Genomic DNA, 18510 nt, shown 5'->3' with positions numbered 1-18510 from the left:
CAAGGGACAGCTTATCTCCTAAAATAGGAGGGGAGATTTCTGGGGAGTTATTATAAAAATTGATTGCCCAAAGGTCTTGGTGCTGGTTCTGCTCCAGTAAGGAGGAGAGATATTAAACAGAGGTTTAAAGAAAAAATAATCTGGCATATTAGAGTATTGCAACATCTTACACAAGTGCAAAGAGCACATTTATCTGCGTACACCAAGGGTAAGCCCAGAAGAACTGCTGAATAAAATGTTTCTTATAGAACCACACAAAACTTTCCTGGTTTCAGGTTTTGCTCTAAATTTAGTTATAAAACTGTTGTAAGTTTCACTTTAATTCCTTAATTTGCACCTTTCAAGCGACTTGAAGCACTTATGGTTTTGCAAACGAAACCTGATGGTTTCAAGTGAGTTTCAATTGGAGCTTTTAATATTCTTGTTCAAACCTGAAACTCAAGTTAAATTCAAGGGGTACAAAAACACATGTGGAAAAATCAAAAGAAAAGTTAACAAGAACCTGTGCAAACCAAATGTGCTAAATGTCCTACAGCTCACACTCTATGCATTTATATAGATCATCTTAGTCTCCTCCTTCTTGCTATGTGACTGGGGAGCCCAGAGAGAGGTCTGATGCTGATAGCTGTCAGAAGCACTACTGCAAAATAACTGATGTCTTTTCATGGTCAACTATCGTCTTTATGGGGACAGCAAGTTGTCCAAATTTAAATTTGTTTTCAGATTCTATACATCCATCAATAAGGCAAGAGCAATTTAATCTCTGTTGATAATGTATAACTGGAGCTGAAGAAATAAGGTTTGAAGCTTATTTGGAGAACAGAGGAGTTTTAGTATTGGAGCTGCAACAAATGGGTAATTGCAAAGAGAGCTAGGTGGTGTGGTGGGAAACTAGATGAATTATGAGGTTTTATCTAATTTCCATCCCTGCAGCACTTTTGGTTGGAAAACAGAAACTAAGTGTGCCTTGTTATTGCATGAAATAAATAAAACAAAACCAGAGTGCTGTGGTGGCTTCTTGATCTGTATAGCATGCAAAGCTAAAACTACCACATGTAAAAACGATCACAAGAAGTGTGAGTGCAAGCTGAAGGGTTGGTGATACTCGCTCTTTGCAATGCATACAGCTCACAATTCTCAGCACAGCTGCCCTCTTGGGAACCGATAGGAAGTCCTGGCTCTGCTTGAGTCAATGGGAATTTTGCTGTGGACTTCAAGGAAGCTGGAACTTCACAGCATAACCCATGTGCAATGTACTGTTCCTGAATATTAAACCTTGCAACATCTCACAGATGGGCATATATGCATCTGTAGTGCTGTGGGTCTTCTGTTCAGCAAAAATGGGAAATTCAAGGCTAGCCCTACAGCTAGCTAGGCTCCTGGTAATGACATCTTATCTTACCCATGAAAATTAAATGCGTAAATGTAGAACTAACATGACTTTAAGTGGTCTCATGTTGCTCGTTCTGCTTGTTTGTATATGCTGTTCCCTCCCTTTGCATGTGCTGCTGTCTTAAACCGCGTCAGTACACTCAGGCTTTGGCAATCCTTAGAGGAAGGGGTCCTGGTCTTGTTTGGTCTCCAGGCTCTAAGACTCACATCCTCACTCACGTGCAGCATGGGGGCCTGAAGTGGCAGTTGTGATAGTTAATATTCAGTACTGTTACTAAGACAATTTTAAGTGCTTTCTAGTTAACTGAACTGAAACCTCAGATTGTAACATTAGCAACAGAGAAATGCCATGTTAAGCAAGTGAATTTCTGGGCCTTGTTTATGCATACCCTTAGAGACATGTCACCCTGAGGAAGCTACAAGAATGGTATTTTCTTGAGAATATCTTTTTGTCAGTTTTGAATATGCAGTCCTATAAGGCTGCCAATACCATTACAAAAGTTTTAATCCTCTTCATTCCATCTGTTAAGTTCTTTCTGCTACGCCAGTCAAAACTTTATTTTCACTGTATGTGAAAGATCTAGAAATTTTCACTGGTGTATGTTCGAGAGCAGGGCAAATTAAAGTCATTGACGACTTAGAAGCTGTGCATTCATAACTGAAATGGCTGGTGTTCCCTTATCTCTGCAAGGCTTAGGTGCCAGGACAATATCTAGAGTCTTCTGGAGAACTTATAAATGAAAAAGCAACATACTATATCGTTTTCATATAAGTAAGTCAATTGAAATGAATGTGCAGTCCAAATGGTAAGACACTGGCTATTAAATGGTGTGAGAAGGTCTGAGGTACATATTTCTTGTGTAGCACATTGATAGTCATCCCAAAGCAGGTCCTTATGTCCTTCTAAATGCCAAAGTTGCAGATGAGTGGGAGGTTAATACTGAAACAGCACCATTAGTAGCTTCCAGTAATCTGTTGTTATGGTAGGAAGGGCATTACCAAAGATAAAATAACAATAATTTTAATAAGAGTTTGAAAATCCCTTCAGCAGATCATGGTACGCACGAGGTGATGTGCCTGGGTGAATTGACCTTTAAGACGCAGTTCAAGAAATATCCTGGTGTTATTTCTAATATTTTGAACCTTGGCCTTTCTCTATTGAAGATCTTCAAAGCTCCAGGAAGTTTAACTTCTTTAGAGGAAATAGCTAGGATCTTAGAGGTAGAAACAGCTTGCTACACCAGTTAATAGATCTCCAAATTAAGATGCCACATCAAGAACTTTTCCGTTCAGGAAAAACAAAATAAAACAAAATGTGAGGTTTATTTCTGTGGTGGCTCGTCTGGAGAAGCCCTCTAATTATTGTATTGTGTTTGTAAGCACAACACAAAATCAGCAGGGTGTGTAGCTTGTGGTGTAGATTTAGAACATTAATTTATGACAGAAGAATAAGCAGGAGGAGAACCGGTTGCCAAGGGTGTATGAGAATCAGTAGGATTTGCTTTGTCAGTGTTGTAACCAGTCTGTGAGTGCTCCTTCTGAAGTCTGCAAAGTGGGCACATTATACAGCTGCCCACACAGTAAGGGTTTAATGCCAGCTGTGGTTGTGGTCTTTTTTTCTTTTTCTTCCCTTTCCCTTTCCCTTTCCCTTTCCCTTTCCCTTTCCCTTTCCCCCTTTCCCTTTCCCTTTCCCTTTCCCTTTCCCTTTCCCTTTCCCTTTCCCTTTCCCTTTCCCTTTCCCTTTCCCTTTCCCTTTCCCCCCTTTCCCTTTCCCTTTCCCTTTCCCTTTCCCTTTCCCTTCCCCTTTCCCTTTCCCTTTCCCTTTCCCTTCCCCTTCCCCTTCCCCTTCCCTTCCCCTTCCCCTTCCCCTTCCCCTTCCCCTTCCCCTTCCCCTTCCCCTTCCCCTTCCCCTCTTTATATCTTTATATCCTTTATATCTTTATATCTTTATATCCTTTATATCTTTATATCTTTATATCTTTATATCTTTATATCTTTATATCTTTATATCTTTATATCTTTATATCTTTATATCTTTATATCTTTATATCTTTATATCTTTATATCTTTATATCTTTATATCTTTATATCTTTATATCTTTATCTTTCTTTTATAACTTGGAAGTATAGATAAATAAGGGAAATCGTATTTAAGCTTCTTTTAGTTGGGCGTGTGATACGCACACAAAATTGCCAGCTTATTTTCCCAGCCGTGCTTTCTGCAAGAGCCCAAATAGCTTCAGCTGCCTCATAAATCCACAGTGATTACAGTGTATTTATTTATTATTATCTATGCAGACACAAAATGACCTCAGCAAAGGAGAAGCCAAAACAGTTCCTTGATTTGGGGAGAAAAATGATACAGCCCCCATCTCTCTTCCACCCACAACCTCCTTCTGGGGGCTGTGACTTTGTATTATGCTTCAGGAGGAAACATATTTTTGGCTGAGTTAGATCCAACACACCCTAGAGAGTTCTTACAGGTATACTGTCAAAATAAAGGTTGTAATGGACATAAGACGCTTCACTTGCGTATGTCTAAGTGCTAAGGTTTCCTGTACAATTGGTCAACTTCTTTCTCGATATATGACTAGTTACTCATGTTTTGTTATCACACAATTAATGTAACTGTTTAGGGGATGAAATGCTTTCTGTGCTGTGTGAGAGGGATGAGGGACCAAGTTCACTTCAGTAGAGAGCTGAGTGAAATACTGGGAAGCAGAATGGAATAGGATTGTACAGTCTTCTGGAATTCTGTGTGGGTGGATGATTAGAGTAAGGAAATGCGTTCCACTAATTTCTAAGGGATATTTCCTATGAATTGATGAAAGAGCCTGAGTTCTCTTCAGCAACATGAATGATATAATTGGAGATCATGAAATGAATTAACTGTATTTGGTATTCCACTCAAACATGTTTTACAGAGAGAACCACAATGTCAGAGCAAATATCCATTTAATGCAGCAGAGGCTTTTTCTTGCAAAGTCAGATATAGACCCTCTCAAATTTTGGAAGCTGGCAATTCCAGACTATCTTGTGCTGGATTATTGTGTTTAATAGATAGACATTTTATCTTTCATGAACTGATCAAATCCCTTTCATTCGACATTTTTAGTTTTGACTTCCTCATATCCTATAGCAACAAATTTTCTTTACTTTTTTTTTTACATTTTACCTGATATTCATACTTTATTATTTTATTGTGAAAAAATAATGACTAGTCATTCCCTGTTCAGTCATATTTCCAAGTTAAAATATTATTTAATTTCACATTGTGTAGAAGCTTTTTCATGTCTCTGTCAGCTCTTCCTAGTAAAGATCACAATTAAATGCTCTAGAATTAGAAAGTATGGAGGAATCTCTGTGGCATAAACTCAGTCCTCCAATCCAATGGCAGAAAAGCAGAGATTAGATAGATTAGATACTGTTCTGTGCTCTCCCAATATTTACTGAGCTTCTTGAGGGGAAAAAAAGAAATAGGCTCACAGAAAGTGTCTGAATCTATGTGCCACTCCATACTCCCTCCGCAGGGGATATAATGTGCTCACAAGGCTTGAGAACAAATATTGAAGACAAAATATAATTAAAGATGGAGGGAAAAAAAGGTGACACCGTGTGAGATGGGTTTGCCAAAGTTAGATTGTAGCCTATTAAACAGGTATTTTTTGTTATAATAACAGCTCATCTAGAAAAAGTAAATTAATTCTAGATGTTTTGCAGCAAAGCATTTGCTAGAGAGAAGCAGCGATTCCTTGGTGTGCTGTAGGAGGTGAGGATTTGTACAGGCACTGCGAGTAATGAGGGGCTCTGACAGAGAGATGGGAGTGGGTTCTGTTGAGGGAAGCTGGGCATGAAGGAGGGTTACAAATGAAGCTCCTTGATGATCAGTCTGGGGACTGGAGATGTTTTATGCTGTTATTAATGACTTTGGCATAAAAAGCCAGTGAATGTTGAGGAAATTTGATGAAGATATACAGTTGGGACCCATTGCTGATGCAGAAAGGGCAAGAATATCTTACGTAAGAGATAAATGACCTCTAGAATGGGAGTAATAGGAACAGGCTGAAAGTTAATGGAATGAAGTGCAAGGTCAGGCACTTTGTGATCACTGACAATTTCTCATTTAAACTGGGAGCTCGTTTGAAAACAACAGAGGAAGGGACAAACCTGAGCATGCTGGGTGATCACAGCACAACTGGTAGCCAGCAATATGATCCAGGAACAAAAGGGAAATTAGGATTTGAAATTATTTCAACTGGAAATACTTGGTCAAAGACACATTCGTGCCTGACAAGGCACAATAAAGCTGTATCTGAATACCACATTCAACTCCAATTGTCCTTGTTGGAAAAAAAGGAACTCAAGCTGCAATAAATCCACAGAAGAGTTATCAGGATCATGGGAATGATAAGATTATCTGCAAGAAACTAAATCAGCAATGGTTTATTTAGCCTAGCAAAATGAAATTTGAGATGATGTGATTTATAAATATATCCATGGGAGAAAACTGTCAGAAAAGCAGTGCTGCTCAAAAGACAGCAATTAAACACAAACAAATGGGTGCAAACTGGTCATAAGGAAGTTTGATCTGCAGTTTAGATTTCTAACTGAAGAACTTGGTCCTGGAATAAGAATAGTGGGATGGACTAAGAAAGACTAACTAGTTCTATTACAGAGCTGGATCAGCTTATTAGAAGAATAGTACAGTGTGCTTTTCTGTGGATAAAGCTGATGGTAAAGACCTATGGAGAAGCTTTATATTTTCTTGCACGATCCTAAGATACTCTGCTTTGGTTCTCATTTAAGTAGCAGTGTTTAAAAGAGCACGTAGGAACTGCATGACATTTTGGTTTTAATTCGGTGGTTAAACTTGAGAATCAGTAATACAGTAAGATATTTTCACTGCAGTAGATCAATTCTTGATGCTGTAGGGAAAAGAGCATTTTCTAGAAGGCCACAAAGTTTAACAAATCCTTATGGTTTTGAAAGTGAAGGCATTAAAGCTGTGTTAAGGGTCATCTATCATTACCCCTCTGAAAGACTAGCTAAAAGAAGTGTACAGAGGAGAAACTGCTCCACAGTGTCAACTTTTATTCCAGATTTCATGGTTTTCCAGATTTTCACATGCTCTGGTACCATTTATTTTTATAACATTCATTTTTAACTGGTTAACAGTACAAATAATGTATTTATTCCACTTAATGCATTTTAGATGGACCAGGCATTTCTACTTCCCAGCAAAGAAAATGTTTCATGTTCTCACTTTAATTTGTATTTACAACTTTCTCAAAAATACCTTTGCTAAAGTCCTTCCTGACATGCCTCTCTCTCTGAGCAGCCAGGGAAGGAAGGCATCTTGAAATGAGAATAATCTTGTTCTTTTTTTAAAAAGACTCTCTTAACTTAAATGCAGCCAAAATCTGATCGATGAAATTGTCAACTTATTCACGGTCTAATCGGAATGACACAGCATTCAAAGAAGAGTCTCTTAATACTGCCCGTTCATAAGAACAGAATGCAGCAGTGTATGAAAATAAATATGCTGTGTGGAAATTTATATAGATGTCCATCAGTATTTTATATTTTTTGGTTAAGAGGAGTTGTACCTTTGAAATCCTCTAAAAGCTGCTGTAATACTTATATTTCAGATGAAAAACAATTGCCCTGCTGGCAGGATTAAGCCCATGATGGCTTTTACCCTTATCTTTTTCTCCTTTTGATGTGTGTGTTACCATAGCTTCCTATATGTAGGATTTTTAAAGCTCAGCAGTGCCAAAGCTCCTCTTCTTCTTTTAGCCAGATGTTTTATTTTAGAAACATCTTTTTCAGTGAAAGCAAAGTAGATTCAAACTTTTGAAAAGTGGCTTACCATAAAATAAATATCTCAGAATAGTTACAATTGAAATTTAGATTTTCCTGATTGAAACAAAAAATGACACCAAAGGGGCCTTTAAATGGTGATTTGCGTGCTAATTGGCTAAAATTCTTTTTTTTTTTTTCATATGCTAACGTTTGTACAGCTGTGTTTGTAATATATCCTGAAAAATTTAAGATGGTATATTTCTATGCTCCTTGTGGCTTGGGGAGAACTTCTCTTGAAAGAAGGGCTTTTGTTCAGGGAACTTGCTATGCTAATTACTCACAGGAAGGATGGTGATGTTTTTCTCAATATTATGTCTCCTAAAGACTTGTAGAACCCACAGTCTCAAACTTCGCATGCTGGTTTGACATGATAATTGTTTTGCATGTGAAGCTTTTGCTTTGTATGACTTATGCAGTTGGGACAACTTCTGAATTGTGAAAAACTCTTTTTATTTATACCAGTGCACATTACACTAGGTAAACGCGATCAGATTTTCCAAATTATACACAAAATATTGCTCTTTTGTTTATGCATTCCTAATCTATATACAATGCAGGTTAATGCATTCTGAGATTTCTACATACCTCTCGTCTAGCATCCCACTTCGTCTGCATGATTCACAAATAGTCTGACCTGTTTCAAGTGAATTGAAGTTTTTGGTATATGTGTCAGGTAACATTTCCTTACTGAATAGTTTAAAAACCATCTTTTCATAATTTCATCTAAATAACAAGAAAAATGTCTTACTGGATCGGATGAACTCTGTGCAGTTGCAGTAAGAGACACTCTAGATAGAGTTATATAAACCTAGCCACTTGGTGATCCATTCTCAGATTTCCCAGCATCTGCAGTTGTAGTGGGAGTATTAGAGTGTACAGCCCACCAATATTCATTGTATATCCATTTATGGACCCGTTGTCCATGAACTAGCCTGATATCTTTCTGAACCTGTTGATACACTCCGTCCTTGCCACCTCCTGTAGCAGCGAGGTCTGGAAGTATGCTACCCACCACTTAAAGTACTTTATCTGGTTTGTGTTACTTGTTCAATCAGTGCTTCCTAATAGCCTGAAAACTGAAGGATTTTTGTGAGTACAATCACTTTACTAGGCCCAAAAGATATCTTTACTATCCCAACAGATATTGCAAACTACTGTGGCTGTGTGGCTGGGGCCATGGACAAAGCAAACTTACTGTTCGCTCTGAAGGAGAAAGAAACCTAGTTCTGATTTTTTGCTTTTGCTTAAAAAACAAGAAAGGAAAAAAAAAAGCAGTCTTGCATGTACATAGGAATTAATAGAGGCAGAATAGAAAAGACTGTCAGTAGTTCTGACTGCCATTTCTTCTCATCATTTAAAATAGTTCAGTGCTTGGTCTACAGCTGTGCCTTGCACTGGTGAAGACATCTGGGCAGCTTCACTGCCCTGTCTCCTTTAAATTTCAGGTATCATCTTCTCTTCTAATCTGTGCTTCATCCCTTCCTTCTCCCATGACATATTTGGTTTTAATCCTCCTGTAAACTTAGTGCATTTCTTTAACTGAGCCTGGACAGCAGGAAAGAAATCAGCATATTCTGCCTGTTCTTGTATGGAGAAAGAATGGAAGGAAATAAAGCAGGAAAAATAAGGAAAATAAATAACAAATCAGGAACAAATATATAGTTTAGCTTTCCTCCCCCATTTCCTATTCCTTGTAGTGTAGGAATAACTCATTTCTCATTTCCACCACTAATAAATGCTGCTAGTACTTTAAAGTCAGGACCACATATCCCATGGTTCACCAGGCATTTCCCAGGACTGAAAGAAGGAGTTAAGGGCTTTTGAGAAGGCTGTGTCTCTAGGGGAATGTTTTGCAGAGGTAGGGCTGTTTCCAGTCTTGTGTCTGCTCTGCAATAAGTATAAGATAGTATCCCCCACTGAAGTTGATAAAACTGAGGTGAGCTGAGTTAACCCTTCAAAAATCTCCGCTACCTGTCCACCTCTCTTACTCTGTAGTAATGGATGTGTTTCGCTCCAACTTACTGTTAGTTTTTATTGCACTCTGATCATACAATGTGATGCAGGAGTGACAACTTCTAATAGTAGGAGACTAACTTCTGAATCTCTCTTTCTGCTAGGTACTGTAAGACAGGACTGCTCGTGTATCTACTGGTTGAAAACCTTGTTACCCTGCTGGTAGGGGAGTGCGTAAGAATACAATTTTGCAGTGATTTATCTGGAGGTATGATTAGTTCTGTGCATCAGGTAAAATGAGCTGCTTTCTGATTTACTCATGTAGGCTGTGTGATCTGATACAATCTGCTTAAGTCCATAGGTTATTAATGATAATATACTTACCTGGTTTTGTTTCTGTTACTGCCAGAACATTATTTCAGTGACTCTATGTGGCAGTGGGTTTCACAGGTTGTAAGAAGAAATGATTCTTTTTCTTAATTATAAACTTAACTAAATAAAACTAGTCTCTAAATGTGTGTATATAACTCTTGACCTTGCATTCTAAAAAGTGGAGCAGGTCCTCTCTTTTTTTTTCTTCAAAAGATCTTCACTTGATTAAAAAGTTTTCATTGCCTAAGTTCTGCTAGTCACATCACATACAGCAAAAATAAACACACCATCTGATGAATAGAGGACAAGTTACAAGGCTAGGGTGGGGGGTGGCTGTCACCTACATCTGCACAGGAAAATAAAGATTTACTCTTGCTTTGTTTCTGTGTGCAGTATGTTTTTTTGCAGCCAAGCTGAAATTCTGCATTTAAACATGCAAGTCATATATACGCTTAATTTTAAATACAAGTATAACCCTATCACTTACATTGAATGCTTTTGTAAGACTTTGCTGAGTCAAAGCTTTAATCACACTTTATTTTTTTTAAATCCTGCAACAATTCAAACAATGACCCAGGCATAGCATCTTTGCATTGACCTCCTAAAACAATAGGTGCAGCACTTGAGAATAACTGAATAGATTTGAAAATTAATTAAATTAAAAATGAAATGCTTTCTATTGACAGATATCCAGATAACGTTTCAAATTAGGGTAAGCATTGTTATTGTCCCTTTACACCTGAGGAAACTGAAAAATATAGAAGTTAATTCCTTGCAAAAATGTTAGATCCAGTGAAACTTACAAGAGTCTTTTTAGTTCATCCTCTGAATCCAGCCCAGTGCCTTAGCCACAGGCCCAGACTGCTTCAAAATTCCTGCTAAATATGCTTTCATATATTGTCATAATTTCCACTCCTCTATCAAATTAGATATAATAATTGGAGGCCCAGTCATATATGTCTTGAAGACTACAAAGGTGTTGTTCTTGAGTTTACTGGGTATAAGACTTGAGCGTTCAATGCCCAGAAGTTATCTATTATTTATTGTGTTTTCCTCAGGTGTGGTCTATTTCCCCAGCATTTTATATGGACCTATAAAAGAGAAATAATTCCAACTAACATTTCAATGAGAGGAAAGTTAACCTGGAAGGGGGGAGAGGTTAATTCATTCGACACTGCCTGAATAAATCAACAAACTTGTTGATTCTGTTGATTCTTTGTGTGATTATCTGAAAACATCACTATTTTTTATTCATAGCTAAAAATATCCATGTTTTGGGGGGGGGGCATGGTTTTGTTGGGAAAAAATGTTATTTTTTGCTAATTTAACAAAAAAAGGGCTATTAATGGAAACAGAAATATTCAAACATTTGTTGAACCTACATGTATTTGAATCATTCAGTTGAAAGAACTTGAAGGCCAAGCTGGTATTCCACTTGAGACACAGTCATGACAGAAAAATGATTGCACTTCATTTAGGTATTTAGTCAAGTTACCCAAAGGCATAGTATTTGCAAGCCCTACTTAAATACCTGATGAAATTAATTTAATTGTGAGGAAGCTGTTTCATATTGTTACGGCATCATATGTCTTCACATTTGACAAGTACCAGCATTTAATCTTTTAATTGAAAATTACTTTGGGGGTCCTGCCAGAAACTGCAAACCAAAATCACTAAACCCTATTACTGTGTCAAGTAATACAATAGGTACAAAGTCAGATGTCCTTGGCAGGCACACTCTGGGGCTGTGTGGGTGGGAAATTCTCTGTTCTTCCAGAATGGACTTCCTTCTGCTGCAAAGGCTGAGTATACTGTTTAAGGAGTGTTTCTTTATTTCTGTATAAAACATACTTTTAATAAGATAAATTAATTTTTCCCCCTTAGAGAAGTGCTTTTAGTTGGTATTGTTCACGGCAGGAGCAGAGCTTCAAGGAGTAAAAAAGTTAGATATTTTTAAATGTCTGGTTTATTGGAATGTATGGATTTTATATGGAGGAGGAAAAAATCCTTTCTATAAAATTCCTTTACATCTTCCAAAAGGATTGGAGTTGGGAGCTGTGCTAATATACTGGGTTAGTGAGGAACTCCATTAGCGATGGCTGGGCACAGCCTGAGTTGTGCAGCCCCAGCAGCCAGTGAGAGAGGATGAGGAGTGCAGCTCCAGGCCGTGCCACAAGTACTGTGGAAGGGTTCTGGTTAGTTCTGGGAGTAATTCCTAGTTAAAAGTTGCTCGGTGTTAGTATTTTATCTTTATGTTTTCAGAGGTATTTTCTAAACATGGACTTAAATTGATGAAGATCCCTGACAGTTCCAATGTTTTTTGTCCAGAGCTGTGTGCCCAGAAACTGGGTCAAAAAAGATGTGTTTTCAGTCCCTTGAGTGTTTTGCCTGTTCTGAACACCACCGCTGTTGAAAAGTGGAAGTTAAGAGTACACCAAGCAGGAAGTTCTACCTCGCTAGCATAATTCATGGAGAGGTACCAGGATTGCCCACTACCAGTTAAAGGTTTTTCAGCAGTGGAAACTGGATTTCACTGCCTCGAGGTGTAGGAGGACAGACCTTGGGCCATATCCAAGAAGGGAATGGGAAATTAAGGTTGGGCTGGGGAGCAGAGACCTGATGAGACAGGTTTGCTGTTCTCTGGTGCTTTGGAGGTGGTGACTGCTGTTGCTTCTTTGCAGCTTCTTCCTGCCTTTGGAGGAAGAAGAAGGAACAAGGCAGGATTCTTAAGGGTTTGCCATAACAAAGCATGTCTTGGTGTTATAGCTGTTTTGTCTCCATTCCATTTAGTTGAAATGAGTGGGTGGGTTCAAAATTTAATGACTGAAAGAAGGATAGAGCATGTGACTGTGCACACTGCCTCCCCTTAGGAAACCAGCCTAAATGAAGAAAAGTTAGTTTTATCTCAATGTGTTTAAAAGTTAGATTGTATTGTTTAAAGACCTTATTGTGAGCTCTCTTTCAAATAGAGGTCAGTTTTACGAGACAGCATACATAAGTGTTGTAAAAGCTTTTGTGTAAAAATGTGAGCCATGATTTGGTCAAAGTAGAATGCACATAAACTGATCTTATGTAAATTTCCTTGAAAAAGTGTGCAGTGGAATGAGCCCTTTCCAGAAGGGAGACTCAAGTGCAGTGGGGAATTGAAGTTATGTTTGTTCTGTGGACTGGTAGGGGAGCATGCTGAGGCTTCACATGATTTGCAGTCCTAACTTCTCTTTACCATGGTTAAATTTCATGAAGTCTACTAGTCACCGGACGGTTATATATAAAGGTTGGAGTTTTGTTATCTGGATACGTTCAAATCCAGTGTGTTTTTTATTTAACTGGAAATAAAAAGCATTAAAAAAGATATCAAGTAAGGAAGAATTCACTGTGTCATTAAACCAAATGTATAAATATCCTGTGAATGGGAAGTAGCAGGGGGTATTGTATAGAAGTAGGGGGTTAAGCTCTGATTACAGGAATAGGAAGGAATACGCAAAACTTGACTGGGTGTATGCTGTGTAAAAATACCTGTGCCAAACTAAAGGAACATAGAGCCTCTGGAATTAGATCTGGAAATAAACTGTAGTTGCCGTTATTTGCATGGGCTTGCTTTGTGCATGTCTTATGAAGATAAATTTTCTGAAAGGATCCGGTTATATAAACATTTTGTTGTTCAAGTAACTTTCATTAACACTGGGTCCTCAGTCCAATCACTCATGTGAGGTGGCAGAACTAGGCCACAAGCTAATGACAGTTGGTATCTCTTTTAATGTGGGTGTTTTAGTCTTGTGGCCAAAACGAAAATGGAGCACTTCCCACCACCTTAGCTTTATTAACAATTTTGGTTTTGTGAAAGGTCAGCACATGAACGTGTCTTGTAACATTACACATTGCCTTTACTCAAAAATTCACATGCACAGGGAAACTGCCAAAACAGTTTATTTTGGAAAATTAGTAAATCCAAATGATGGATACCATGTGTCAAAATAATCCTTAGTGCACGTGCTTGCATTTTCACATGGACGTTTTTGAAAATTACACTGTGGAAACTAAATAAAGAACCAGTTTGCCAGGGAGCAGACTTAAGTCATTTTTCTGTACAGCCTGGAAGATGTGATTCTGTGATTCTGTCTCTTTTACTGAACAGAGCAACAAAAACACATCCATCTTTACTTTAACATACTGCTATTGTTCTCCAAAGGTGCTGAACAATATCCTGGGGACCAGTTAGTGGAGTTAGGGAAAGGAGGATTAAGGCTGGAATTTCAGAACTAAAGATGTGTAAATAGCTAAACAGTCTTTAAGATTCATTTCACATCCCTTGAGCGCTTTAAAAACATGTTGCTTAGTTGACGCAGGTTCAATTGTAGAGCCAGTTGAGGGAGACAGGTATCTCCAGGAAGAGTTTATTTGATGTTCATCCTGTATATTCTAAAAGGGAAGAGGTGTTGGAGGATGTTGTAGCAAAAGTTCTTAGTGTCTAAATACTGACAAATATAGCACTGTTTAAACAAGCGAATAGTCTTTCTTGTATCTGCCTGCTTTAAAACCTTAAATAAGTCTCTTGTGAAGCAGTTAATTTACATCATGGTCAATTGTGACTGGATAATGATTCTGGAGGTTTTGAGATTGTCCTGCCATGTTTGATTATGTTTCATTGACACCTTAAGGACAGGCTTGCTTTTTTTTTTTTTTTTTTTTTTAAATGGTGCAGATCCAAATGTGTGTGTAAGCTTTTTGTTAAACCTGTCCAGGGTAATACATAGCAAATCTTTAGCTTGAAGAACAATACAGAGTTTCAGAGTTCCAGGACATTGAAGTAACCAGCAAAGTTATTACCTGCAAATAGAAGTATATGGACTTGTTTTGGTTACTTTCTTAGGTGTTTTCAATATAGCTATTGGACATAGGTTAACAAGAATTTCAAAGTAGTAACAGTTTGCTTCACCTGCACAATGCTTTGCATGTGGGAATGTATGTGGAAGACAGGTTGAGGTCTCTTTGTACCAAGACCCTAACTTTTCCTTATTTTCATTCTGGTTAATGTTTGCAGAGTGAGCTGGGAACAGGGAATCCACCTTTGAAAGCATCATGTTATTATCATGCTGGCAACCAAAATCTCCTTTGTGAAAACCTAAATTTGCTCAAACATTTAAAAAGTTTGGTAGAGTTCGGTTTTCAGTCCTCTTTTTACAGTAGAAATAGTCTTACTACGGTCAGTCTACATTGTCACCATGAGAACAGTGCATTGTCTGCCATTCTCCTTCTTACATATGCCTTAAAAAGATGCTGGGACTGTAAAAACAACAACAACAACAAAAACACACTGTTTTGTAATTTAGCTTTAAACTAAATGAATATTTCAATGGTGACAGTTCTGGAAATGCTTTAACTTTTAAATGCTGACACCAAATAATAAGTAAAACCTTGTGATTAATGTTTCCAGAAGGGACTATTAACGTTATCCTACATCTGTTCATGATATAATCTCTAAATGAAAAACATTCACTTAAAAAAAAAAAAAAGGAAGAAGAAATAAAAAAGAAAGAAAAAAAAATGAAGAAGTATATTTTTATGCAACGTTTCAATGCAGACTTAACTCTAATGTGTGGACATCCATGGTAAGACTTAACCAATTAATTTTTCATCTGATCATTATTTAGTTAAACCTCTGTGGTACTCATGAGGTTGCTTAAATGCCATTGACAACATGTTGTTACATATGATGAAAAATGTGATCACTTTAAATTACACTATATGAAAGAGCTTTTTATTACTTAGAGTAAAACTAGCCATCATATTTGATGAAAATACTTAATGGTAGATCAGGCATAAAGCTCTGTGAAACATTGTTTCTTAGTTCTTGCTGATTTAAATATTTGCAATTGTATGGGAGGTTTTCTTTCAAAGTTATGAAGAATTTGCAGGAGTCCTATCATGTTCTAGAAAACATTTAGGAGGACTGAATCAGAGTTTGTAGAACATATGGTAGCAACTCATTCAGAAAATAATTATTCTGAGAATAATTACCTGTACTGGTTAGGAATAATTTGCCCATTTAAGGTAAAACCCTGTAGAAACTGACATACCAACAATTAGTTTCAGTTTGTATGTCTTGATCTCAAATTTGATTTACTTGGTGAATAAAAGTTTGTGGAATTCATGTGCTCAGTAAAGCAATATACTGAAAAATCATCCTTTTTAATTTAAGGTGGCATTTTTGTTAAACTATAGATTTGCTCCATGCCAAATACTTTGTAAAATGTATAAATTGGCATTTCTGATAGCTTTTTAGATTCCTGTTGAACAGTCATTTTGGTCTCTTTTGAGTGCTATTTGCCATGAACAACTGATTCCCAGTTGTCTTGCTTTAGCCGGGTAAGAAATAGGTGATCGTGTAACTGTTACAGCCAGTATCGCTTACAGGCCACCTTTTGATTTTTTTTTGTTGATGTAGCCTTTGATTGGCGCTGCTTCCTGCCAGCATACTTCAGTTTCAACAAACAGCTCTGTTGTGGTTTGGATACTAGAATGGGAATGAAAAAGTGAGGTGCAAGTTGGGAGGCGTGGAATGCAGGGCACACATTGCTAGGTGTCTGTGCAGCTTTAGTGTCCACATGCAGTAGAACTAAAATACTGTTGCTGGAGGTGTCAAGTATCATCCATGAAAAAAATAAATTTGTCTTTTAAAGGAATGACAGAACAGGAGCAAGAGGTTGTTTAGCAATCTCAAAATCCCCACTCAGGTGTTTAAAGTTGATGTCTTTATGCTTTGCCTGTGGTGGCCATGAAATAGGCTAATCTATACACTTGTTAGAAACTAAGCAAGTCCCCTTTAAAATAAGAATTTGTTGAGTTGAAGGTTGTTTGTGGTGTTTTGCAACACCATTGCTCTAGCCTCTGTGGATGGATCAGGATTTATTCCAAGTCATTTACAAAGTCCAGACAATTCTGGACACAAGACTGTCCATCATATTTAGTTGCATGAAATTATTTTTCATGGCATTGACAATATTGTAATGAAGAAATGTAAACATTAAAACAGCAAATGATTTGTTTAACAAACTGCTTATGCAGTCTTGTATTTCTCTGTATTTACCCACATACTTGCATATACTCTATGCATACAGTTCAATATAAACACATCAGGTTGTCTTTCCCTGAAAGAATATGTAATACACTTAATTAATGTTAATAAGAAAACAAAGTTTGAATACCAATTAAAATAAAGTGTACTAATTCTTTTTCATATAGTTTCTATCCTGATATTGAACTAGAACAGAATGAAGACATTGCCGTTTGGGGAAATATGATTCTTCATATAGAGGCATAGAACTGTGTCGAAGAAAAGCTTCAGGGTATTTTACTGTGGTTACAGAATAACCTCTCAGACTCATTTCAGCTTTACTCACCTGTCCTTTTTAGAAAAAAATGATGATCTCAAGGGAGTTATTTTTTCTTTCCTTTCTTAACAGTTTTCTGAAACAAAGGAAATGAGCCAAGGGAAGAAAGATTTTTAGCAAAATGTATCTTTCATGACTGCCTCTCCCAGTGCAAAGGTATAGCTTGTCATTTTGTGTTCAGTCCTGCAGTCTAGTGTATTTTTACCATGTGTTTCTGTGCATACGAGACTTGTCTACTGTGTCAGATTGTAAGATGTTTTTCACAGTTTTTTTTCCTTGCATGGGATCATTTAATGCATCTTGTGTTAGCATAAGTGATTGGGAAATTTTGACTCCTTTCTGTTGTCTAATTATTCTGCTTTGACATATTATTCTGTGTTCATCATCTCTGATAACATGAGAAGTGTGATATTTACCTTACAGAAATGGCCCTTTTCATCACTATTCATATTGTCATGTTAAACCTGTTTCTGAAACCAGCATGTCACTTGAAGTACTGACAAAACATTGTTCAACACGTGCAACACAAGTAACTGCCAAACTTCAAATGTATATGGTCAAGTCAGAATTCTTGGCCAGCAATATTGAAGCAGCTGTGTATGCAATGCTTCTTGATACCCATGATTACTGAATGAAATTAGAAAGAGTGAGTAGGGGGAAGGGAAACCCTAGTGAATATATACGGCAAGGTTTTTAGCTTGGTGGTTATAAAAGTGATTCTAATGACATTCTCTCAACCTGCTGAGGAACTTCATACATTCTTTGTAAAAAGAATTTACTCAAAGCTCCATTATGGAAAAGAGGAACATTCCTGATGAGTAAATTGAAGTAGTGATTATTGTGCTTTCATACAAAATATTTATACTACCAAGGTGGAAAGAATATTGCTGAGGCATTTTTAAGCTTACGTTGCACTCATTGTTTAAAGTTAATTTTCAGAGGGACTTAAAAAGTAATGTCTGTGGAGGAAATCCACTTTTTTTTCTTTTTTTTTTTTCTTCCCTCAAGTCAGCTTAAGCAAAGCTATTTGAGTGTTTAAAAAGTAATGATAATTCATAGTTCTTTCTACCACTGTGGAGACAATGAATACTTTAAAGCTGTAAAGTAATAAGGTATTTTTTTAATAGACGGAATTTGGTGGTTAAATTTGTTTTGGAATGAAACTGCAACCAAATGTATTGGGAAAAAAAGTGCAGTTTCATGTACAAATGCAGCAATGAAGTAGAGTTACCGTGGTGGTTGTGCTTGTCATAAAAATAAAGGAAATGAAGTAAATGGAAGGATAAACTTCTGCCTAAGATGACCTTGTGTTTTATAAAAACAAACAAAGGTCATATATTTTTTGTCATATCCTACAACAAATTATTTCTGTCCTTAGGAAGCTCACTAACAGAAAAATTGCTAGCCTGTAACAAACCAATACTGACTCTGCTAGCAGGAAATAATGAGCATACTGTTGCCAGAATACATGGTGAAGATTTGAGATGGCTTTGTTAAGGACCAGTGGGTTTTGTACACAACCTCACCTGCATCAGTATGG

The 18510-nt window shown here is 37.2% G+C and overlaps 1 long non-coding RNA gene across 1 annotated transcript; it reads left to right on the top strand.

Moving 5' to 3' along the window:
• Positions 1-1619: 1619 nt before the first annotated feature.
• On the top strand, positions 1620-17903 carry LOC136791727 (uncharacterized). The gene is made up of 3 exons (XR_010834333.1): positions 1620-2972; positions 9372-9475; positions 17043-17903. It is a non-coding gene; the product is annotated as an uncharacterized lncRNA (long non-coding RNA).
• The last annotated feature ends 607 nt before the right edge of the window (positions 17904-18510 follow it).

The sequence above is a fragment of the Anser cygnoides genome, chromosome 11 (genome assembly GCF_040182565.1).
Source record: "Anser cygnoides isolate HZ-2024a breed goose chromosome 11, Taihu_goose_T2T_genome, whole genome shotgun sequence".
NCBI lineage: Eukaryota > Metazoa > Chordata > Aves > Anseriformes > Anatidae > Anser > Anser cygnoides.
Note: the sequence above shows the minus strand (reverse complement) of the source record. Positions and strands in the feature narration are given on the sequence as shown.